Consider the following 26,473-nt stretch of genomic DNA (forward strand, 5'->3'; position numbering starts at 1 on the left):
ACTTCCATTGTAGAGATTTAGAAAGAGCATCATTTCCACCTTCATAACAACAAAAAATGACAAATTGCACGTTGTCAACTTTTCTTGAACCCATCCAGAGCTGAGGTTGCAAGGTGAAAAGCTAGCTCGAAATCTATGGAGAGAAGGGCGGGCCTGGGGAGGGAGAGACCACAAGCACCTGCTCAGGGGGTGGCCGCAGCCAGACGCTGCAGGAGGAACCCAGTTCGGCCGGGCACAAACTCGGGCTGCAGAGTGTGGGCTGGGGGCGCGAGGCCCGGGGAATGCGGGGAGAGGGGAAGCTGCCCCCACCGCAGGCTCTTCTCTCTGCACCTCCCTGGGTGAGTCTGGGGAAGCACCCCTCACGGGGCCGAGAACAGCAGCCAGGTGGAGGGGCACAAGGCCCCACTCGAATCCTGCTTTCCTGTTTCCCCTAAGAACCAAAACATTATAATTCAGGGGAAAGGACAACACAACTGTCATCTTTAGGGCACTGCTGCAGACACAAACACCTTCCCTCTTTCCCTGGCTGAACAATAGGAACAGAAGCTAAGCCCAGAGTGGGTGGAGAGCAGGAGCATTAAGAAGCCACCCTCCCACCCTGGCCGGTGTGGCTCAGTTGGTGGAGCACTGTCCTGTGTGCACCGAAAGGTCACCTGTTCAATTCCTGGTTAGAGCACATGCCGGGGTTGCGGGCTCCATCCCCAGCAGGGGACGTGCTGGAGCAGCTGATCAATGACTCATCATTGATGTTTCTATCTCTCCCTCCCTCTCCCTTTCTCTCTCTGAAATCAATAAAGATATATTTAAAAACATAAAAAATGTTATTAACCTTGTTGACTGAGATCTTAGCCCCCGAGGCCAGTGCCTCCCTATCTCATCCTAATCCCAGACCTGCTCTCCGACCACCCAGCCTCTGTCCTAAACATATCTCTAGAAATTCTTCTTGAATCTCTGGTGCACTGAGTGTGTCATACCAATCACAAATCTCGAACCTAGCTCACTTCCTCACTATATTGTCCCAAACACACACCTGTCATTAGTCACGAAGCAGGGGGCTTGGTTACCCCCTGTGGAGGGATCGACTCGCTTGTGTTCAAGCCATCCTTGCTTTACTCACTCAGGGCCTCAAAGCGCAAGAGTACTGATGCTGGCGGTTCAGATATGCCACAGAGAAGCCACAAAGTGCTTCCTTTAAGTGAAAAGTATGTATGCGTAGAAAAAAACATTGTGTATATATATATATTATTCAGAACTACCCGCAGTTTCTACTAGGGATCTTGGAATGTATCCCCTACAGATAGGGGGCCTGCTGTGTATCTATGTTCATCTCTCCCTCTGTCTGCATGTGGATGTCTGTGTGTATAAACTTCAGCATAAACATCAACAGAATTTCTTAATGGTTAATATATAATTTTATTTAAAATTTTTCATTCTATATTTCTAATACTGTTTCTAAAATGAATTTAAAACATTTATGTTACTTAAATCTGAACAACAAAAAATAAACCCCAATAATGCTGTTTTTTCAAAAGAGTGGCTCCTAGTTAGTTTGAATATTTTATTTAGAAATATTCAAATTTTATTTTTAAAGGGCCACATTTCTTGCTGAGATTTACAAGAAAAACTGCTAAATATATATATTAGTCTTATGATTTGCAAAGCTCTTCTATGTATATTTTCTCATTCAATTCTCACAATAGTCCTGTGGATTAAGTATTAGTTTCCTCATTTACAGACTGGAATGAGGGAGCACACAGCAGCTAAATGCCTTTTTCTTTTTCTATATTTAGTATATGGTAAAATCAGACTTAAAATACAGGTTTTAAACACCAAAACCAGGGTTCAATATAGTTTTATCTTGTTCCTTCTACTCTCTTGCATATTTAAAAATAAAAATTTTATTGACAAATCCTAGGGAAGCTACTCTTTGGGTAGTTTAAGGTTTAGCCCTACTGTTATAGTTAAGGGCTTAGAGATTTGAAACTGTCTTTTATGTATATAAAAGCATTGTCTAGGTAGAAAATCCCAGTGATTCTGCAAAAACACTTTTAGAACTAAAATATTAGTTTAGCAAGGTCACTGCACACAAGGTCAAAATACAATAACTGTATTGCCTACTTTTATGGCAAGGCCATTGTGGGTTTCTACTAAACGCATTGGTTGTTTGACATGGTCTCTCAGCTTTGCCTTATCAGAACTTAACTATCTCCCAGGCTTTGAGGATCTCTCAGAATTGTTCTATTTAGGGTTTCAAGTTTTCCCCCCAGCCTCCTAAATGTGCAGTTTAACATTCAATAAATAAACTCAAGGAAACCCTGGCATTTCTTGAAGCACTTCTCTGTGTAGCTTTCCCCTCTCTGATCTTCTGTTCATTTTTCTGGCTATTTCAGACACCCCAAACTTGTATCTCAGTCTCCTCAACTCATCAAACTTCAGGGCTCTGCTTAAGATCCCCAAACCTGAAATGGGATTCACTAAATGCTTGCAGACAGAAGCTGGGATGATTGCCGTAGCTCATCTCATTCTTTCCTTTCTCTTGGGGATTACGATTCTTCAGTTCTTGCTGTCCAGTGTTTGAAGCAATTATTTCTTATTTTGCCCAGTTTCCTAGTTGTTTATGGCAGGAGGGAAAAATCCAATCCTGATTTCTTCATCACGGCTGGAAGCGAAAGCATAAACTTTATCATATTAAAATAAACAGATCCATTATACCTTAGTGTGATATTTACATTAATAGTAAAACACAATGTAAGATTTCAAGGACATTTAATAGCCATGGTTATTATAGTTTATTCTCCATTCTTATTTGAGCTGCGGGAACGGAAAGTTTGAGATACCCATTATGCTGATTACTTTAGCCTATGGCCTCGCAAGCAGGGAAATAAAAACGTGCTACACAGATACGTAGGGTATTCTAACATTTTTTTAAAATATTGAAAGTTTCAAATGGACAGAAACCGTAGGAGGATAGGACAGAGAGCAGCTGCTCACCTGCATTAGTTTCCTGTGCTGTGTAACCAATTCTACAAACCTGGAAGGTCAGAACCACAGGTAGGTGTCATCTCGAAACCTGAGGGTCACAGAACAGCGCAGCTCAGCTGGGCTTCCCCTTAGTCTCCCCGTCAGGGCCTCAGGCCATGCTCCTCCCTGCAGTCTGGGATCAAATTCCACCCTCATGTGGAATTTGGTAGAATTGTTTCCTGCAGCTGGAGGACTAAGGTCCCGTTCTCTTGTTCTCTCTCTGGCTGTCAGCTCTAGGACACTCCCAGCTCCTAGAGGTCACTGCCATTTCTTGCCAGGGGGCCCCCTCCCACGCCCTCTCAACACAGCCCCTCACTGCTCCGGGCCAGCAGAAGCGTGGCCGGCATCTGGATTCTCATTTACAGGGCTCATCTGTTTAGATCAGACCCGCTTACGAGGATGCCCCTTTGGGTATCTCAAGGCAGCTGATCTGAGATCTTCACTGCACCTGCAATGTCTCCTCACCTTTGCCAGGGAGCGTGATCTCATCACAGAGGGACAGCCTCACAGTCACAGGTCCCCCCCACACTCCAGAACGGGGGGTTATACCTATTTTAACACTTGCCACATTCACATCTGCTCTCATTGTCTGTGCATATGTTCGTGTGTAAATACACACCACAGGAGAGTGTGCTGCATCTATAGTGTCCCTTTACCACATCAAACTTTAGTGTGTGTTCCTAAGAGCAATACTATTCTCCTACATATCTACAGCACACTTCTCAAAGACAGAATTTAACACAGATAGATAATCTAAGATTCCCACAGAATCTGTAATGCATATTCCAGTTCCACCAGCTGACTCCACAGCGTCCTCTGCAGTGATTTTTGCAGTAAGGATCCAGTCCAGAATGATGACTGAATTTAGTTGTCCTGAATTTAGTTTCCCATGACCTGAAAGAGTCCCTCAGCCTTTCTTTGCTTTTCGAGCCATTATTTTTTGAGAATACAGGATAGCCTTCTAGAGCAGGGTTGACAAACTACATCCTACAGGCTAAATACAGCTCTTGACTCTTTTATGTACAGCCCCATAGAACGAATAACAGTTTCTATATTTCTAAAGGGTTTTAGAACAAAACACGGAAATGACAGGATAAACGCCACACTTGACCCCTTTCCCCAAAGAACATCAAATATTTTCTCTTTGGCCTTTTATCAAAAGAGCTGGCAGATACTTGTTCTAGAATACATCTCACTCTGGGTTTCTTTGGTTTCCTTACAGTTATATTCAGGTAAGGCTTTGAGATATTGTTTAAAACATGTATCTGTTTATCCCCATTGGTGCTGTTAATTTTAATATTTTAATTAACCTGTTTTTTTTCACCCTATAGTTACTATTTTTTCTTTGTGTAATTGATAAATCATTTGTGGGACAAGACATTTAAGACTGAAAATATTATCAAAAGATTCCCTTAAACATACCATCTATTGACAATTCTTATCTGAATCAATTTTTACTACGAATGGTGATTTTCTAACTCTATGATTCTGTCTACATTTATTCGTTGGCATTCTATCGATAAGGAAGCACTTTACTTTTCCCTTATTTATTTATCTATTGTCAGTATAGATTCACAATCCTTATTTTACTAAGTTGGCTACAATCTATGAATGGTCTTACTTATTTTGATGTTCAACTTTCCCCAAAATTTTCAAATGAGAGCCCCTTGAAGTGGGCTCCTGTCTGTTTCTGACATGCCCCATCATTGTTTGGAACATTGCCTTATTTTCTCACAAAAGATGGCCTTTCTCTGCTCCAACCATGAAATTCCACCATATCTCCAAGGGCCTTCATTTCCTTCCAGTGGGGAACGCTGTTTAGAACCCAGGTTGTGAGTGCAGTGTTTCTAGGACACAACAGGTCAAGGTTCGTAGAAGGAGGAGACAGTGAGGGACCTGAGGCGTGGGTTACTGTAAAAGTTGGCAAGTCGGGTAGAGCAATAAAGTGAAAGGTTCTCAGAATCCAGGGAACATCATATTTTGGGTGTTTTGACACCAAAAGAGAATGAGGGAGCATACCAAGATATAGATCTTCCATTTACCATCTTTCATTCAGCTGGGAAAATATTCTGATGTATACGCTCATAATGTTTAATCTGAAGGAAATGCAAATTCTGAAAGAACTAATTGGGAGCGAGGAAATTTACAGAAGAATGATTTTCATGTGAACAACATAATTAAATCTTGTATGTGAATCAAAACATATTTTATATTTAGGATACGTTTTGCCCTTACAATTAGCGATTATGTTAAGAAAGCACATATTTTATTAAAAAGAGACATAAAATCTCTAAGATAAGAAAGGCCAACATTTAGGAAAACTGGAAGAATAAAATCGAGCATGCACACAAAGAGTCAAATAAGTTAATGTATCAGAACGTCTCTCACTGTCACCCCGAAATCACTGCAACCAACCAAGGCCAGCTCTACTTGGCAGCCAGGAGGCTCGGAATCTAGATGAAGGAAGTAACAGCAGCAAGGGGAAGCCCATGGCCTCAGGGCTCCATGCTGATTTTAACCTGCTTTGCTGCTTATGTTCGTTTGTGACTTTTGGGAAGTTATTTAGCCTCTTTAAGTCTCAATTTTATCATATATAACATATACATTGAGCATAACAATTAAATGAGACTATGAATCTTAAGGGCCTGTACCTAGAAGGCACTCAGTGAACTTTGTGACTATTGATAGCTGCCGATATGCTGGTTGGGGCAATGTGACTTTGTAGTTTTTTAAACAACAGCAAAATAAATAATTGACAAGATCAGGTGTTTATATAAGACAACTTTAAGTATGATACTGATGAAGCCAATTCACCATTAGTTCTCATCAAGACTTCCAAGGCATAGACACACTGATGTGACTAATACCACGAAGTGTGACGGAGTCTATGAGTAACAGCTGATACAATCGCGAGCGCTAATATGTCAGGGAGTGGAAAAATGTTTCCATCTGCTGCAGATGCTCTCGGATCAAATACCATGTCTATGAAAAATTGTGTGAGATCTTCCAAATGAGGCACACGAGAGAAGCTAATGTATTTGCACCATTATTTATGAAATAATGTCTCAAGATGTTATCTGAGAATCTGATCATTTCAAGTATCACAGAAAAATTTGCCTATTTGGACTTAACAAATATTGCTATAAAAAATAGGGGAATTGCTACAGAGAAAATTTGTGACATTACAATGAGTGTCACACCGTCTCTCACACTGCAGTGATCTCACTCAGCTACAAAGAAGCCTTTTGTAAAGAAAAAAAAGGAAGAAAGCAAAGTGAAACTTGGTTGTTGCCATGCTAATTAGAATACCATTAAGGAACTGATAATTATTTTGATTGAAATTCTGCCACTACTTCATATCATTTTCATGAATATAAAAATGTAACCCCAGTGTTGTAGCAAGATGATTAAAACATTTAATTTTCAGCCCAAATGTGCTTAAACTTGATGCCTCAAAAAGCTCAATAATAATAATGTTTAAGTTTTACTGAAATATTCATCCTGTTCTGGAAGATCTTGCCAACTGGGTATCAGTTGTACCTACCTAACCAACAAGTGCATTCTTCGGTGACAGCAGATAGGAAAATTGTATGAATTATGGCATAAGTTAAAAATCAGTATTCTCAGAGGCAGGTTCATCATTTTTGCTTTAACAGTAGTATCACTGTGCAACTACACTAGGGGATAGCATGAGCCCAGCTGGGAGGGAAGACTGTAGTAGAATCTTTACCCAGGGAAAATGTCCCCCAGGGGCAGCTTGGGCACATTCAAGGTCATCATGATTTGCCCACAAGTATCCACAAACCTGTAAGGTGGCCAAGCTCTGGCTAAGAAAATTCACTGGGCACAACTAAAGGAGGAATTACGGTATTTAAAAAGGGTTTGTGATGCAATGGGGGAAACTTTATATTTAAATGAATATTCATGTTAAGATTTTTCAAGCTCTGGACTAAAATTGAGCATGTTTCTCCAAAATCTAGGTATGGTTTAAGTAAGGACCACTAAAATCAGGCTGACTCATCTTTCATGATGTGTCTCCATCTGTCCTTCTTAGACCTGCCTGCCTGTAGCTTGGGCTCAGGCCTGGAAGCCTGCATTCCTGGAAGAGGAACTTGGCAGTCTTTAGCACGTGGTTTTGGAAGGCAAAGACACAGTGAATCATTTAAGGTGCAAATATGATGTGAGCACAGAAGCTGACCCAGGAGTGAACCCCAAAGACTGCAGCTTTTGCTAAAGAAGATGTTAGGAAAGGAACCTGTGAAGGAGCAGCCCAAAAGGTAGGTAGGAAGCCAGGAGATATGTGAAAAACAGACTGAAATGTCAAAGAAAGAGAGAGAGAGAGAGAGAGCCATAGGATTTGATAACATTGACAGCTTTAGTTAAGTTTCCAAGAACAGTTTTAGCAAAGTGTTGGAGGGAGAAATGAAACTGAAGTGTTTGAAGACTGAAAAATTTAAGAATATCTGTGTGCATAGCTCTTTTCTGGGGATCCAGGAAAGGAGGGGTCCAAGCAAGCAGAAGTGGAGTGTCAGAGATATTAGGACAGTTTGAAATGATGAGGGCAAGTTCAGGTCAGGTTTAGTTTTTACAGGAGAGCTAGTTGCAATACATTAAGGGAGGCTGCGTATCCCACACTAAGGAATTGAGGCTTTATTCTGTGGGTGACGCGGTGTCTTCTGCATCTTTCCCCCACCTCCTGCAACACTCTAGCCAGTACTGGTGAGCTGACAATTGCTCAGGGCCCCAGTGACAAGAGACACGGTTATGAGTGCATAATTAAACGGAACATGTTGTTGAATATAAAATGTATACTTGAGAATAGCACAGGTCAAAACACAGTGTAAACACGTTAGTAGAGTTAAAGGTTATAGTAATGCAGAGGAGGGTTTGGAATTTCACGTAATCTCTTAGAGGGTTTGTTTTGCTCTTTTACTTTCTGTGGGGTTTTGTCTCCCTCCTTCAATTATTCCATATTTAATAGATCCATGAAGTTTGCTACCCATCCACAAAGGACAATGGATATAGCCAAAGCAATGAAATTAGTCTAACACTCACCAGGCTTTCAAGGAATTCATGGTGACTTTATATGCCCAGTCTTTTAAGAGAAAACTCTTGATTTCCATATTAATTACAGAGCTTGGAGGATTGTGTGAAGAGTCAATGTTGAAATGGGAGGGGGGTTATTTATGTTAAGAGAAAGGTCTAACTGACAGGAAAAAGAAAATTCCTCTAGGACTGTAAGTGAGGTAGTTTAAATGGAGCGGAGGGAAGGGACAAGAAGGTTTGAGATGGAAGAGTCATGGTTACCGCTATGGGTTGAAATACCAGCTAGGGTGGAATGGAAACATCCAGGTAAGTTTGGGCGAATCTGTGGACATCAGACTAAAACCTTCTCACCCAGGTCTAGCCAGGGAAGACTATAAGTCTTTCAGAGGAGTTCTAAATTTGAAGCATTGCATACACATGCTATGGAAATGGGAGGAGAAATGGCCAATGAAGGTTCTGGGTGGATGAAGGCTGCCAGAAGCAGCCTTACCTCTGGTTTTGTGCAAGAGCTGTGATCTGAACACCAGTGTATGCTTGTCCCTGAGAGTACCCATATATTTTCCAAGGGTAATACTTTCCAAAGGTTCATGTTAAGTAAAATTAATTTGCACATGTTCAACTTCCAAAGGCACTCCTTCCAAATTGTGCTTGCCTGAGGCCTCACAGAGAACTCACCCCTTCTCTTTCTGCAATAGTTCTTCCATTTAAAAAAAACAACAAGAACATGTGCTTTGGTACATTGCCCTAGCTGTAATAACTTATGGGACATAATAAAAGAGACAATCTGAATGACTGGTGTTCTTGTTAAGAGAGTAAATGACTCCAATAACCAAATTAAAAAGATTATTTTGTAAATCAGATAGTTGTTCCGTCTTTATGTTCAAAAATTCAGGTAGGGTCTATAGAGTTGCCAACTGTTAAATCATTAAAAGTACCCTTGATTATACATCACTTCGCAAAATTTGGCATATAACCAGGAAGACATAAAACAATTGAATGACATTGCTATAGTAAAACCACTCTCATTCTCACACACTTACGTGTGTGGACAAGATCTCTGAACACCTACATAAGGTAAAACATTTTTAATGAATAGTAGGATTAGTCTCGTTTCATTCAATATTACATTATGTTCATCCATCAATTCTTAAAATAATTGGAAAATATCTTCTATGGAATGGATTTTCCATAAGATTTTACCTTTTTAACAGATATTCATTAAATTGTGTAATATATTGGATTCTTTAGATTAACTAGGCACTTACAATAATGAAATTGATAAACACAAAGAAAGATTATTTTTTTATCATTTAGAGCTTGTTGTCACAGAAACCAAAAATAAATTGATCTTATTTTATAGAAAAGTATGGAGGGATGGATGCTGTGGATTTTACTACCCTAATGCTGCGTAAAAAGCACCACCAAGCCTCAGAATCCCAGAGGCCCACATCCCAGGACGCTGGCGGGTGGCTTGGGCTCTGCCTCGCGCTCGTCCTGCTCGCACGCCTGTGTTTCTCCCTGGTGACTGAAGTGGGGGACACTCGGCTCTGCTCCAGTAGAGGGCAAGCCCAGCGCCTCCAGAGCTTCACAAGCTTCTGCTCACGTCATGTTTCCCAGCATCACATTGGTCAGAGCAAGTGACAGATTCAATCCCTGAGTGAAACTGGGGAGACAGTACACGGTTACGCGGCAAAGCATGACTGAAGCATTGGCACTGGTTTTGCAACCTACCACGGGTGATGATTAAAAGACTTTCAGGCATTAAACTAGATAAGAACAAGTCCTGAAGGGGAAGCGAAATACAAATATAAACAGTAGAAGTAAAGGGCCAATTTGGTTATATGCCAAGTCTCACAAAGTGATGTATAATCAAGGGTACTTTTAATGATTTACCAGTTGGCAACTCTTCAGATCCTACCTGAATTTTTGAACATTAAGACTGAACAACTATCAGTTATTCTGCAACTAAAAGTCACAGAATTTGTGATTTTTAAAGAAGAGTTTGTTCAATGTGTTTACTGTAGATAGTGACTATCAAATCATTATGAATTCAATTATACTGAATACATTTTTTAAAGTGATGCAGCTGTTCTATTTTAAAATGCCGGATTTTTTTTTTTACTTTATCTTTATTGTTGAACATATTACAGATGTCCCCTTTTTTCCCCATTGACCGCTTCCATAAAATGTCAATATTTACAACACACTAAACTTATATCCTTTGCAACTATTTGGATTTATGATGAAACTAAACTAAAAATGTGTGAGTAGTGGTTGAATAAATTTTCAAAATTATTTTAGGGATATGTAAGCAAAATAAATTCCACTGATAATGAATTCCCAGAACCCAAGCTTGAGTCAGATCAAAGCTCATCATGTTCGGGAGCTTCACAAGAGGCAATGATCCCAGCAAGGCCCAATCTTCTTTTTTGGTCAAGAGTTAGATATGAGATTCCTGTGTCATATGGAAAGTCCCTCTATCAACTCAAAAACTTCTAGGCCTAATGGTTAGCTAGAAATCCTGAATTAGGCTTTAGATCTGGGTAAACAACTCATGAGCTCATTACAGCATGAAGGATGAGACTGGAGGTGAATCACATGGCCTCAAAGACTGGCAGCAAAGGAAAGATACACAGAAGGGAAGTCTCATAAAGGGACTGTATCCCCTCTAAGGTTAAGAACTATAACTACTATAATTTGCCAAATCATACACCAAATTTTAGGCCAGTTCACTTCAGCAAAAACAGTATGGAAGGGCACTGAGCAAACAAGCCAGGCCACATTAAGCAGAGACAATGAGAACCCAGGCCAATGGTTAGAAAAAGAAAAATCAGCATCTTGACCAGAGGAGAGAGTGACAGCCAGACACAAAACCAGCTCTTCCTGTGCCAGGTGCCAGGTGCCAGGTGCCAGGTGCCAGGAGACTTCGTTAGACTTTCCCCTGTACCCAGGCAGCATCGAGGGAGGGAGGAGAGGAGAGGGCGATTCCTCGAGAAATAAGTTACCTTCTGAGTTATGACCCACAAAAGACTATTAGAGGAGAAGAGACTGAGATGTTTTAATTTAAAAGATTGAATGGCTTCTGACAACCACATGAATGTGTGCTTCAGAGCGCGATGCAATCCATTATTGGAAAATTCATGCTTTATATTTCGTGCATCTAAGTCGCAGTCTCCTTACATTGACTTGGCTACAAATAACAGTAAAATTTAAGAATACAGAAACCTATGTATGTTATAAAATGCCAAGCAAAATTTAAATAGTCTATTTTAGATAGTGATATAGAGATTTGAAGATTACTTGTATACTATTTTCTTTCATATCTATGAAAACAATTGAATATTTGATACAAACAAAAGAATATGTGTATTAACTCAAGGAAATAGTACCAATATAAGGCTATTTAGAAAAAATAGATAAATTTAGGGGTGAAACTCATCCATCCAGACAAGAGATTTCTTATCAAGTCATTATAATCTATTATGCGGAGGTTGTGGATTTCTTTCATCTACCCTTTTTTTGGGGTGCCTAGTGTCTAGCTTTGATGGGAAAGCTAAATTATGCACGTATTGAAATTTAGTCCTGCCTGAAGCAAACAAATTAACTAAATGATTTCTCAATTTTCCTTCCAAGGCCTATGATTTAATGAAGTTGTGTGAAAGATGACTGAACACAAAATGTGTGGAAATGCTCTCAACCCTGAGAGTTTCCCTGTAGAGATGTGGGTGGCTGCAGAGCCTTGATCGTAAGGGCTGTATGATCTTTTATTGAAGGACTGAGACTCATTCCATGTATTCATGAGCTATTTACCAAAACCCATTACAGCAACTGCCTAGGCCTCTTTGTTGTGAGGTCAGAAAAAGGGGACAGAGTATTTTCTAGGGCCGGCTTCAAGAAGGGACCCAGAAATGAATACGCTGATGGCTGGGAAACGTGACTAATGGGTCTGTGTCAGTCACCATCTAGTCAAGGGACAGAAAGCATAATATCTCTTTTAATAGAAAGGATCTAATGTGCAGAATTAAGCTGTGGAAAGTAGAAAGAATTGCTAACTATATTAACTGAAAAGGCAAAACAAAACCGAAAACACAAAGAAGTGGTGAAGGCAACCCCCACCAGCAGCAGCGGCCACACCCACACTGAGAGGGTTCCTTGGACTGGGGCTCCAGGGGCTTCTGGATATCAGACCTTTCGAGGTGTGGCTGGGGCTGGTGACCCTAAGGCTGCTTTTGCAAGTGTTACATACATTCCAAAAGGGAGTTAATCGCTGCTTCTCCAAAGAACTACTGCTGCTGAGTGAGGAAGTAAGACTGGGGGAGGTGGGGAGATGTTCCAGGGTACAAACTTGTAACCAGTTAGATAAATAAGGCCTTGAGATGTCATGCACAGCACAGGGCTTACAGACCGCCAGGCCCCAGAGCGCCAAGTCTGCATGAGGTGCTGAATTAATAAGATGAGAGGACATGGCCCTGCTACCAAGGAACTCACATTCTCCTTGAGTCACATCAGATAAAGGTGGTCTGTAGAATATCAGCTGTTATATCAAGATAGACACTAATTGCCATGAATGGAGACAGAAGGCACAAGACACTGGTCATCCTTACACAGGGACCAACTCACCTGTTAATGTTTTCCAGTTGCAATGCGTACAAATCAACATGCCTGCCCCCGTAATTAGATTCCATAGAGCAGCTCCCAAATGACTAGGAACAGTTTCCTTTAGTTCAATAACATCTACTATAACTTCTAAGGCATGTAACAGACTTTCACAGACACAGCAGGGTTCATGTACACGTCTTGGAATTAGTTTGGGTGAACCATATACAATAGAGCTGTCTTCCCTTTACAAGGCCTCTCCACAGTGTCTGGAGGAACAAAATGTATAGCAACCAGTCCATCGTTTTGTGTGTGTGTGAGTGAGAAGCCCACATTGATGTGGGCTTCTAAGGCCCTGGCAAAATGCCGTGACATGACGGGTTAGAGGAGAAAGGAGGCTCTGACAAAGAAAATAAGGGAGAAAATGGGAACAAGAGGCTTGTCAGGAAAATCCATTTTATCGTATGTACTATTGTTTTCCTTCTATAGGCCAGGGACCTAGAAGGCATGCCAAATAGCAAATGGATGGTGGTGGGACAAAAGTAGTTTACAGTTGTTTGTATGGACAATGATAGAATAATAATAAATAATAATATAAGAATAAACCGTGTTTCACATACTCACCTGTAAACCTACTTTTGCCCCACCCTGTATACATAATAGTCATAGAAATTAACAATCAGATTTAAATAAATCTCTAAGCCCCATCAAATAGATATTCTCAGTATATAATCAAAATTAGGATAGTCTTTACTGCTTCTAGATATCTCTCCTGTCTGTCTCTGTCACTCTCTTATAGTCACTCTGAGTGAACCATTTTTTTTTTTTTTAAAGGTTTTTTTTTTTTTTTTAAATATATCTTTATTGATTTCAGAGAGAGGAAAGGAGAGGGAGAGAGAGAGATAGAAACATCAATGATGAGAGAGTCATTGATCGGCTGCAGCCCGCAACCCAGGCATGTGCCCTGACCGGGAATCAAACCCAGATCGCCTGGATCCTAGGCGGCTGCTCAACCTCTGAGCCACGCCTGGCTGGGCTGAGTGAACCATTTTAACTCAAAGTACTCAGCGGCCTGAAGGCGGACAATGCTGCATTTTGAGGTTCCAGAGTAACAGCAAGAAGCCTATGTTCATTTGATGTCAGCATTTCAGACCTGAGCCTCTTTTTTTTCAAGAATCAGAAGCAGGACTATTTCCACCAGGTTATATCTGAGCCAGGGGGACATCAACAGATTTTAAGGTAGAGAGACAACCCAACCACAGTTTAAGATCTGTTGGTGAGTCAACCTACACAGCCCCTCATCGCATAAAAGTGCCATGTTCCTCGCCAGCAGGAAGTCTTGAAACTGCTGCTAATCTGGGATATTCACAAACACACCAGGCTGAATCCTTGGCAATTGCCTTCTTGATTCCTGCTTTCAATAAGCTCTTAAAGAATTCATTTATCACTTGGACCATGTGGTGATAAATGGAGTTCATTCAGTGCATCCTCTAATTAAATAGTTTGCTTTCCACGCTATTAATGGAGGCACAAGCCTATCCATTAGCCCTTGGGGAGTTCTCTTGCGTGCAGCCTTTGAAAACGGTCTGTTTCACAGCCCTGTGAGGTGCTGGCTTGGTAATGCTGTTTGGGCTTCAATAGGAAGTACAAACCTCCCCAGGAAATCAGGTTTTCCTCTGGCCCAAAAGGGAAAATAAATATCTGCAGGATTGTGCTTCTCTTGAAGTGGGTATAGTTTCCCCGCAATTTCCATCCAATGCAACATGCATTTCCTCAGGCTGAGGTTCAGCCGTTAGGTTGCTAATTAAGTTAACAAGTTCTGTGTGCAGCTTAATTTGGCAACAAGCTATCCTACACACCAGACCGTTCGATAAAAAAAGCAGCATTTCTGTAATGATTCTGGTCTTAAGCTTGGAATTAAGCTAAAAGTGCAATGATCCCAATGAAGGGACATCTGATGCATGTGTTCAAGAGGCAGAAGAGGTTCCATGCTTTGGATGGCATACCTTCCACTTACAGATTTACTGCTCAGCGTAGCTGAAATGGGGGTAATTACCTGTATACATCTTTAATTCATCAGGATTCAAGTAAAATGTGTTTCTCTGCCCAACTTCCTTCTTGTAGCCAGCATTTTGCTCAATGGTAAATTGACCCTTCGTGATGGATTTCCACTCCAGTGGGCTAGTTGTGGGTGTGACTTAGCCTCTTGTCATTCTCTGTTGATTTGCCTCCCCTCCAGTTTCTAGGGGCTAAAAAGCGATTCACTGGTTCATTTATTCAATAAAAGTTTATTGAGCACCTGCTGTGTGCCAGACGTTTCACTAGGTTGCATGGACTCAGAGAAAAAAATATGCCAAAAGTGGGATCTTGATAGAGATTCCAGAAGAATACACCTGTGTTTATTCCATCAAAGAAAACCACAGTTGGGCGATAAATATACTGGACTAAGATTCCAGAGACCAGATTTTAGGTGTATGGTGTATAAATGCACCTAAACTCAGTCACTAACCAACCCAAGGAAATGAAATGATCAAACTGTCTCATCTCTCTGGGCCTCATTAGTTCATTTATAAAGGGAAGGACTGATGGGTTTGTCAAAGACCCTTCAGTAGCTTTCTTTTCCTTTTATCTTTTAAATTTTCGTATTGAGGTAAAATGGATATATAGTATTATCTAAGTTTCAGGTGTGCAATGCTACCATCGAACATCTGTATACACTACAAAGTGATCAACTCCAAAAGACGCGTTACCAACCATCACCATTTAGTTGGCCCCCTTCACCCATTTTGGCTGTACCCCAGCTCCCTTCCCTTCTGATGACCACCAATCTAAGTAGGTTTCTTGAATAATCCAAATTCCCTCATGAATTATCCTCAACAAAATTCTCTTTCCTCAACCCGGAGCTCCTTTTTCATCATGCCTCCATTTCTGTGTATTAAAAGACTACTCAATAAAGCCAGTAGTCTAGGTAATTGTACTGTATCAATGTCAATTTCCTAGTTTTGATTAATGTACTAGTTACAGAAGATGATACCAGTGGGGAAAACTGGGTCACGAGTGCATGAGATCTCTCTGTGTTGTGTTTGCACCTTCTTAAGAGTCTGTAATTATTTAAAAATAAAAAAGTTTTAAAAAAATCACAAAACTTACAATTTACCTCAAAAATGAAATCAAAACTGAAATCCATCGATCCTTCCTGTTCCTGTATTGTAGCATACGGACTGTACTATAGTTAGCTACAAATCTACCCACCTCTCTTGATTTTTTTAAAAGACCAGTCTTTATTATATATTATTATATATATCTTTATCTTTATTATATATATACACATATATTATATATATGCATATATATTATATATATGTGTGTGTGTATATATATATATATATATATATATATATATATATATATATATATCTTAATTGATTTCAGAGAGAAGAAGGGAGAAGGAAGGAGAGAGAGAGAAACGTCAATGATGAGAGAGTCATTGATCGGCTGCCTCCCACAAGCCCCTGACTGGAGATTGAGCCCTCAACCCGGGCATGTGCCCTGACTGGGAATTGAACCACGATCTCCTGGATCCTAGGTCAATCCTCAACTACTGAGCCACGCCTGGCTGGGCTGCCTCTCTTGATTTTAAAATGAAAGACGGAACTGCATCACAAATATCTTTGTATCTTCCACAGACTTTGGAACGTTTGCTTTTCTAACCCAGGTTCATTCAATTAAATTCGACACACTGGATTCAAAACGCTGGTTAAAACATCTCCTTACATCTCTTATCTCATTGGGGAAGCTCTGCCGTGCATCCTGGTTCCTCTTCTGTGATGTTCTGCAGAATCTGGATGCAGACCAGGTCGGGGCATGCTGTTCCCACTCTCATTCTCTCAAGGTGCCTACCAGTAAAATGTGACCGGCAGAAACACTCACCTGGATACCAAAGACAGAAAGTTAATTAGCCAGTGATGGCAGGATACAGTACATAAATAATGGAGCATGGCAGAAATGGGGGTTATGTTGTATAAATATGCAGGTCCTGCAATATCCTGTTCTGGATTTGGTTTGCAAATGGAAGACAATTAAAATAAAGTACACTTCCTTTTGGTTCTGAAGATGCTTTCCCTAAGGCTTTTTGAGAACTTATAATTCCAACATTAAAACATACATATATAATGTGGGTACAGAGAGATCAACACAACAGGGAGGGACTCCAAGAGGTCATTGCTACCCACTTATGATGTGTATTTATAAAAGTTGGTAGCAGTTGGAATCGGACAACTGTAGCTGCTAAGAGAAAGATTGCTATGCCTATGTATTTTACTACTTGTTAAATATAGGTCATTGCAGATTGTTAAAATGTAATTTCAATAAAATTAAAATGGAATTAAATTCAAAAATTACGTCAACGACAACTACTATTTGAGAACAGAAGTAAGCTATTGAACGAAAAAAAAATAATATTCAGGACAGAAAATTGCAAAAGGTAATAAGATTTTTTAATTGTTTATACTGTATGATTTAAAATGGTATTTGTACTTAATTTTGCCTCTAGGCATAATTGATGAAATGTCCTGAAATATTCCAGTCATGCATAAAGAATTAGAATGTAATTTCTAATGGTTAATTTTCCCCCCCAAAACCTTGTTCAGGATAAATATAATTCCAATTTATCGATAATTTAAATAAAAACTATAGAAGCTTTTACTACTTACCTATTTGGATGCCAATTAAATTATATACTTATTTCGTATTAGCAATCTTTCCTCTATATGGCTTTGATCTGAACATACAGTAGTGATACTCAGATATACATAAGTAGCTCAACACAAATTGGACCCATGTGACAAATGTGGCCAAGCAAGTGAATATAATTAAATCCAACCAATGTCTTTACTATTTTGAGCTATTTTAGAGACCTTAATAAAATTAAGGAACTACCATATTGGAAGTATTAAAACAGAAATATGGATTCAGTTTTGTAAATTAATATTAATATGAATCATGTCAGAAAGCTAAATAACTAAAATGGAATGGCCATCTTTATGTCAATACTAATAGGCAACAGAAGACATAGTATGAGCTCTCACTGTAAGAAGCTCCCTAGGATTGCCATTAGAAGTTGTGATGGGACATTTTGTCTCATTCTTTATTTTAATGATAATGCTTGGACAGTTATAACTTGAGACTGATGTTTGCTCTTATTTATTATTATAGTATTTATCAGGTTAGCAAAGTTCCCTTTTATTTCTAACTTACTAAAAGTTTTGTGTTGAATAAGTAATTATAAGGTGTCTTGTCCATCTAATGGGATTATTTAATTTTTTCATTTTAATTGATTAATGTGATAAATAACATTTATGGATTATCTGATAGAAACTATTCTTATGTACCTGAGATAAACTCGTTTATTCATGGTATATTCTTTTAAATAGATGTTTGCGTTTAATCTGCTATGTTAAGATTTTTTTGTGCCAATATATTAAAAAGTAAAATGGCCTGAGTTTTTCCATTTTTATATTTTAAAAGGGGTTGTACTAGCCTCATTGAATGAGCTGAGAATTGTTTCTTTTTTTTCTATTATGGGATTTTGGAGGAAAAACACACATGTAGATGTATGCATTTTTGTTTTTAGAATTGAATAGGAAATCTATTACAGTGGTTACCGTGAGGAAGAGGGACCGAGATTTAGGGAGTGAGGGTGATGATAAAGGAGAAGGAGACCTGTGTTTTCATTGTAATTTCCCCAGGTTGCTTGGCTTATTCATCAGACTCACATATTACATTGTATCTTAAAGAAAACATGTTGAGGACATAGATTTGTTTGCTCAGGTAACCTGAACATATTTACCACAAATATAAGTATAAACTCATCCCATCAACCCCTTTATAACGACATTAGAGTTAGCCTCCAGGGTACGCACACATAACCCAAGCTAAAGGCCCAGCACTGGCTTTGCAGTTCAAATTTTTACTGTACCTCCTGTGTCTTAGATCCCATTAAGGATATTTGATGTGCTCCTGCCCAGAATCCGATGTTCATTGTCTTGTAACTAACTCCAGTCTCCATCAAGGAACCCTACACTCTTCCACTGTCAGTGCCTATGACCCACTCTCAATGCCTATGACCCACTGTCAGTGCCTATGACCCACTGTCAGTGCCTATGACCAACTGTCAGTGCCTATGACCAACTGTCAATGCCTATGACCAACAGTCAATGCCTATGACCAACTGTCAATGCCTATGACCCACTGTCAGTGCCTATGACCCACTGTCAGTGCCTATGACCAGCTGTCAATGCCTATGACCCACTCTCAATGCCTATGACCCATTGTCAGTGCCTATGACCCACTGTCAGTGCCTATGACCAGCTGTCAATGCCTATGACCCACTCTCAATGCCTATGACCAGCTGTCAATGCCTATGACCCACTCTCAATGCCTATGACCAACTGTCAATGCCTATGACCCACTCTCAATGCCTATGACCCACTCTCAATGCCTATGACCCACTCTCAATGCCTATGACCCACTCTCAATGCCTATGACTCACTCTCAATGCCTATGACCCACTCTCAATGCCTATGACCCACTCTCAATGCCTATGACCCACTCTCAATGCCTATGACCCACTCTCAATGCCTATGACCAACAGTCAATGCCTATGACCAACTGTCAATGCCTATGACCCACTGTCAGTGCCTATGACCCACTGTCAGTGCCTATGACCAGCTGTCAATGCCTATGACCCACTCTCAATGCCTATGACCCATTGTCAGTGCCTATGACCCACTGTCAGTGCCTATGACCAGCTGTCAATGCCTATGACCCACTCTCAATGCCTATGACCAACTGTCAATGCCTATGACTCACTATCAATGCCTACGACGCACTGTCAATGCCTTGACCATTCCAACCTCCGGAGTGGTTCCCATTGCTCAGTTCCAGGCCAAGCAGCAAACTCCATTAGCTGTCTGATGACCTTGGTCTATCCAATCACAGTGAGGCTCAATATTCCTCTCGGGAATGAGGGACCAAAGAAATTCTAGCATCTCCTGGGAGGAAGAATGTGAGGCCTGGAACTGCTTCCTGTGTGCGCACTCTTGGGTACCCAGAGGAAGACAGCTGAGAAAGTGCAGAAAGCGGGTGCCGGGCTCTGGAGACATGACTGAAGTGTCTGAACCAGTCTGTTCCTGAAGCTCCAGGGCCACCCAAGGACTATTCTGTTACCTGAGCAAACAAATCTATCTTCTGCTTAAGTCAGGGTGAATTTGGTCTTATTTCACTTACTGCACAAGGTTCCGTGACTGGCAGCACTCTGCTATGTAATGGGAGGAATCTGCCAAGTAATGTCCCTCCCCGGGAGAGAGGAAGGTGCGAGCAAAGCAGTGCTTACACGTGCAGTAAAAAATATATATATTTGACAGAGCAACAGTCTATATTCCAGAAACTGTTGCCTTGTATGGCTTTAATGACTGCATCTAGATTGTAAACTGAGGCACGTGGGCTCCTAAGTGGCAGGGATGGGCAAGCTGGGTGGAAAGTTCATGAGACCTTTGGAATCTGGACCCTTCCACTGGGCGGCCTTGCGGAGTTAATAAAACCTTTTCGTGATGCAGCTTCCTCGGGCCTGCGAGGCTTCCTAGCAGGGTTTTTGTGAGTTGTATGAGATACGAACTGTTCGACACACACTAGCTGTTCAGTGAGTTGCGGAACATTGCAACACCCTTTTTATTAAAAAGTAGTATGCTTTACCTCAAAGACTCATTATGTAAACTGGAATGGGCCAAGTCTTCACTAGCCTGGGGTATCTTACGTCACGAGGTGGGCCTGATTTTTTTCTTTTTTTAAAATATTTTTCCCTTTCATTATTTCCTCCCTCTTCCAGGATAGAGAGAGGGAGATTCGGAAAGTGTCGCAGTTGCACTTATCCGCCCTCGAGGCCGCTGCCCGGGCTCTCTCCCTCCTACTGAGGTTCCTGTCTTCAGCCCCAGGGCTCCTTCACTCTGGTCCCTGAGTGCACAACTGCCCCCAGGTGACTCGGAGCTGCCCAGTGACCTTCTCAGGGATGGTACTGGCACAGAGCTGTTCTCTTCCTGTGTCAACACTTGTCACCATCAGTCACTTTGTTCATAAAACCTACAGGGCTGTTTCCTCTCAGCCTCTACTCCAAGTTTCAATTCGTGATAGATCAGGATGCAATCTTAACAAAAGAAGCTTACTTTCATCCCAATCACTAAAACAGCTCTAGGAAACATTTCTCTATTTGTGTATTTCCATTCTGCATTACAGCTTTCTCCTCTAATACAGTATGTGGCTATAAAGTAGTGGGTACAAATGCAGTCCAATTTATTTTTCCCGAAATAAGTATGGATTTAATGTTTTATTATAAATTGCTGCTAGTGTAAAAATTTACCTCTTCTAATAGCATACTTTATTATTTTTGAAGTTGCCACGGCCATCTTTTTTCATTTTATAGAGTTGATAACTTTATTTTGCAATTGACAGAAATAATTTCAAACTAGGATAGGCCATCTCCACAAAACAAATAAATTATGTGTTCATGTGGCTAAAGAGAAAAATAGGCCTCAGATAACAGTGGAATAATAGAAAAGATGATGTTTCTATTTCATAGTCTTTCTTCTGTCCACGGTACATTTGACCTGTCACCTCCCTTTTATATGTACCATCTGCATACTGCTAGACACAGGAAATGGGAGGCGAGCCAAGGTTGGGGCCCATAAGATTAAGTAGGAACATAGCATCCGAATAGAATGAGCGTGGCCTGGGGCACTGGACTAATTCTAGTCCCAGTCGCTATTCATTTGTTGTGTCCTTTAACAAATCATTTAACCTTTCTGTACCTCCAACTTCTCTGTGAAATAGAATAGTATCTATTCCCATCACAGGCATCTGTAGAAAAAAAAAATCAGAATTAAAACTGTCTTGGCATTTTACATAAAGGGGCTTTAAAAAAAAAATTCCTGGGCAGTAATTTGCAAACAAGCCCCATCTACCTAAGCCACCACCTTTGCATATGCAGACGCCTTATTAACCTCAACAGAGGGAGAGGCCCAGGACTCTCCCCAGACTAATATAATCATAACAGCATCTACCAGGCACTGTGTGTCAGGCGCTGCTCTAAGTGCTTTGCATGCATTACCTCTATTACTCCGCACACTTGCTCTCTGAGGCAGACACTCTTGCTAGTTCAGTTAAGGGAAGTCAGTTTAGTGGTTGGGGGGAAGCAGGCGCAGGAGGCTGGATAGATTTTCCAGGGTTGTACAGCTGGCATGGATGGGACCCCATTTAACTGTGTGGTCTGATCCAGAAGCTGGGTCCTTAGCCACCCTCTGGGGGCACACCCGCCCTCCCTCTCCTGTAATGCCTCCCAGGATCACAACAGGCCTGCACTCACCTAGGGCTGGATGGGCTCTGTTGGCTGAAAAATTGGGAACCATTAGGGAAAGCTCATCCCAATGGAAGAGATACCAAGGAACACAGATTTGGATCGAAACTGTCACTACTGGGAGAGACAGATGATTCTGTTTTCGACATCACGGTGTCTATAACTTGGAATATTCTTTGGACAGGCAGCCACTCAATTAGTCAATGGATAATTACTGAGCACCTACTCCGGTCCAGGTACCATGTTGTTGCCCATGAAGACATCGGCAGGACTAGAGACTCTGTCTTCAAAGCAATTCCTTCTTCCTGGGGCTGGTGAGGAGGAAATACATAAATAATAAACAAGCAAATAAATCAATAACCAGCATCATTTCAGTCATTAAAAAGTGTGTGACAAAGACACAGAACTTGTTCCTGAGTCCTAGGGAGAGTCCAAAATAGTTAAATGAAAGGAACTGACTTTTGGAAGGGAATTCAGCCGCTCTAGATGCAGAGGTTGTAATTTTGTACTAGTAACATGAATGGGAGGGGGCTTTTCCTACCTAAGTCGCTATGGAGGCAACAGAAACACAGTAGCCTGTGCCACAAGCTGGACTGGGCCTCATATTTTCATCTATACTGAAGAATAGACACTTCTCCTGATCCTAACAAAGTGGCAAAGTACAAGCATAAAGAATTCACCGAAGAAATGAAATATAATAGTAAACATGAAACAACAAACATGAAAACAGATCTCACTGTAATTTTAAGAAGCGAAAATCAGCCCTAGCCAGTTTGCTCAGTGGTTAGAGCATTGGCCTGTGGGCTAAAAGGTTTGGCTTTGATTCCGGTCAAGGGCAGGTATCTCAGTTGCAGGCTCGATCCCCGGCCCTGGTCAGGCGTGTGCGGGAGGCAACCAGTCAATGTGTCTCTCTCACATCGATGTTTCTCTCTCTCCCACTTTTTCTGAAAAACAATGGAAAAAATATCCTCTGGTGAGGATTTTAAAAAAAAAAATTAAAAATTAAAAAGTGAAAATCAAATTGCGATGAGGTTTTTCCTTTTTGGGTTGGTATGAAGTTTTTAAAATATATCTAGTGTTGAGAAGAGATGTGAAAAACGATAAATTATTCTACTGGATAACAATTTATTGAGTGCTTACTGTGTCCTAGGTATTTCGCTGGGCGCTAGTGACACACACATTTACTCAACAGACATTATGGAGCACCTAGTGTGAATGAGATGGTCTTCTGAGAACTGGGGACACCTGAGGGACAGGACACTTATGCTTCCTGTCCTCTTGGAACTAACATCCTAGTAGAGGAGGCAGACATTTAAACACACACTTGATAGATGATGATAGATGATTAGATAGATAGATGATATAGATAGATGATGATAGATAGATAGATAGATAGATAGATAGATAGATAGATAGATGATAGATAGATAGATGATAGATAGATGATAGATATAGATAGATAGATGATAGATAGATAGATAGATAGATAGATAGATAGATAGATATAGATAGATAGATAGATAGATAGATAGATAGATAGATAGATAGATAGATGATAGATAGAGATAGATAAATGATAGATAGGTAATAGATGATAGATGGATAGATGATAGATAATAGATAGATAGGTGATAGATAATAGATAGATATAGATGATATAGATATAGATATATAGAGATAGAGATAGAGAGAGAGATAGAGAGAGAGAGAGATAGAGATAGAGATAGAGATAGAGATAGAGATAGAGATAGAGATAGAGATAGAGATAGAGATAGAGATAGATAGAGATATGAGTGAAAAGTGCTATAAAAGAGATATTGTGGTGGATCCTACAGGACTTAATAATATTAGAACTACCTTAGTTAGGACAGGAGAATTTTTCTTTGAAAAATTAACATTTTACTTGAACTCTAAGAGTATAAATTAGCCAGACAAAGAAGGGAAAGTACTTTCCCAGCAAAATCCACAAGATGAACAGAAGCATGAGGTAAAGGGGAGCAAGTGTGTTTGGAAACTGAAAGAAAAACCAGTGTGTCTGTAGTGAGAGCAGCAAGAAGGGAACAACAGGGGCGAGGTGGAGAGATGAAAAGGGAGCAGACTGTATAGGGCAATGAAGCGCCACTGCAGGGACTTAAGTGGACAAGTGACATGGCCAGAAACAGTGGTGAAAGTGAACGTAAAGCTAGGCCTTCAAAAAGCCAACATTCTATGGGGGAAACAGGTATTTTCAAAGGTGATTGGGGGAAGTACAAATTAGCATACACATTTTGTTGGGCAATTAGACAGTATTTCTAAACCTAAAATACATTTGTTTGCAGCAACCCTCCTCATTGCATACAAGTCCTTGCATATATACTATGATGTTAATGTTACTGAAAATCAAAATAGTTTAAATGTCTATCAAAAAGATATAAAATTAACACATTGTAATATAACCATAAAATGAAATATAATGCTGCTATTATAAAATAATAATATGAACCTGCACATATTATTACCCTGTAAAGATGTTTTTAAAACAGCAAAGTTTATGATTCCAGGTATAATTCTATCCCAATTTTCTAAAATAAATTAATATATATAGGCTTTATATTTTAATCATTCTTATTTTCAATATTTTATTATAATTATTCATTAAAATGTAATATTTATCAGTAAAGATACTTCAATACATACTAAATGTATAGGAGATGTTTTAAGGGGAGGATGCATTTTTTATCATGAGACAATAGAAAAAGATATTTTGCCAAGTGTAGATAAGACAAATGGACAAACAGACAAAAACTTAGATGCTTGCCATTTTCGGTCAGAATGCTCCTCCCTTAAAAATTGAAACCAACCAGCGATACTGTAACCAACTCAAGTTTACATGGGTAGAGAACAAATTCCATTTCCAATTCCATTTCCATAATTTGTTATTGTTTATTTTATTGGTGCTTGTTTAGCACCAATACAGTACGAAATATTTGCAGGTAGTAATGTTTCTATTTATTTTTGACCCTCAAAGCCTTAGAACAATGATTGGTTCATTGTAAACATCCAAGAAATAATTGTTCAATCTTAACACTCCCCTAAAAGCTGACTTCCGATCCCTTAAACTCAGGGTATCAGCCGAGAAAACAGAAAAATGTCTGAGGCCATTATGAAAAAGAGTCAATCCCATGTTCAAGAGCCCCAATTTGCCATCTAGAGAGCACATTCAAACTGACTGCTAACAAAAATGATCACAGCTGCAACTCAGTCTGATCTCTGACGTGATGTTCCTCCAGACCGCACAGAAGACGTCCGGAATTTAAGGGTAATGTCCCAGTCAAATAAGGTCTCATCAAGGACCTGCAATGCCCATGAAATCATTGTCAAAGCTCTCTGCTGAAGCCAGCAGAGCACCATTTAATTATGCAGGGTTTGTGATTTCTTGTCATCACCCCTTCTCTCATTCAGCTCTTTACCCCTTGTGCGTCTCCTCTATGGAGAGTCCCCATCAGCCTAAAGAGCAGCTTTTGTTGCAGAAGAAGTGAATGGGTGACAGAGAAAAATGAATTAGACAGGGCCTGGAACTTTTTGGTGATGGGCAGGTCTTTTCTCTAAAATTCCTATAACGTCTCATTCACTAACTTGTTTATCTGATAGTCAGATTTATAAATTTTATCTCTCACTCTCCTAACTGGTAACAAATGTTAATATACCTCAGGTGAATGAGACTTATAAAATAGTGAAATGTTGTGGAATTAAAAGGTAATGTCCCATAGATCACTGATTAAATGGGATTTAGAGACACATTGAAAAATAATTTTACAGCCTTCTTTGCATAGAATGAAATGAGAAGATATTTTAGCAAGTTTTCATAGGAAATATGTCTTACGTTTTGACGTGAAAGATAGTGACTTCAGTGTAAAACAATAACATAACTTATTCTATGGGGATAACTTTGACTTATGAGATGTAAGACTTCTTTATCAAGGCCAAATGAAAGCGATTATATCAATATTCATCCACCCTGGTTTTAGTTTTTCAGGTTCTATAAGGATTCCAATTTCAACAGTCTCAGCATATTGAGATGAAATAATTCAGGAAAAAACCATATACTTAGATTATTCCTTTAAACAGCCACCCACCAAAAGAATAATTGTTCTTTTGACTGATAAAGGAGCAAAGGATGCATATAAATCCTCACTTTCATTTTTCTATTTCTGTGACATAGTGTAGGTTTCCTCCCCATAAAACAATTAAGCATAACTGTGGACCATCCAATTCCGATAACTCTTCAAGGAAACACATCAGCTCTGTTTCCAGCACAATTCCATTGGGAGTCATTGACAATTGATATTTGACAACCTGAAAGCATTTCCTGAATTGGAGCAGGTGCAGGTCTCCACAGACGGAACAACAAATAATAAGTGATGT

Source organism: Miniopterus natalensis, chromosome 7 (assembly GCF_054644295.1).
Source record: "Miniopterus natalensis isolate mMinNat1 chromosome 7, mMinNat1.hap1, whole genome shotgun sequence".
NCBI classification, from domain to species: domain Eukaryota; kingdom Metazoa; phylum Chordata; class Mammalia; order Chiroptera; family Miniopteridae; genus Miniopterus; species Miniopterus natalensis.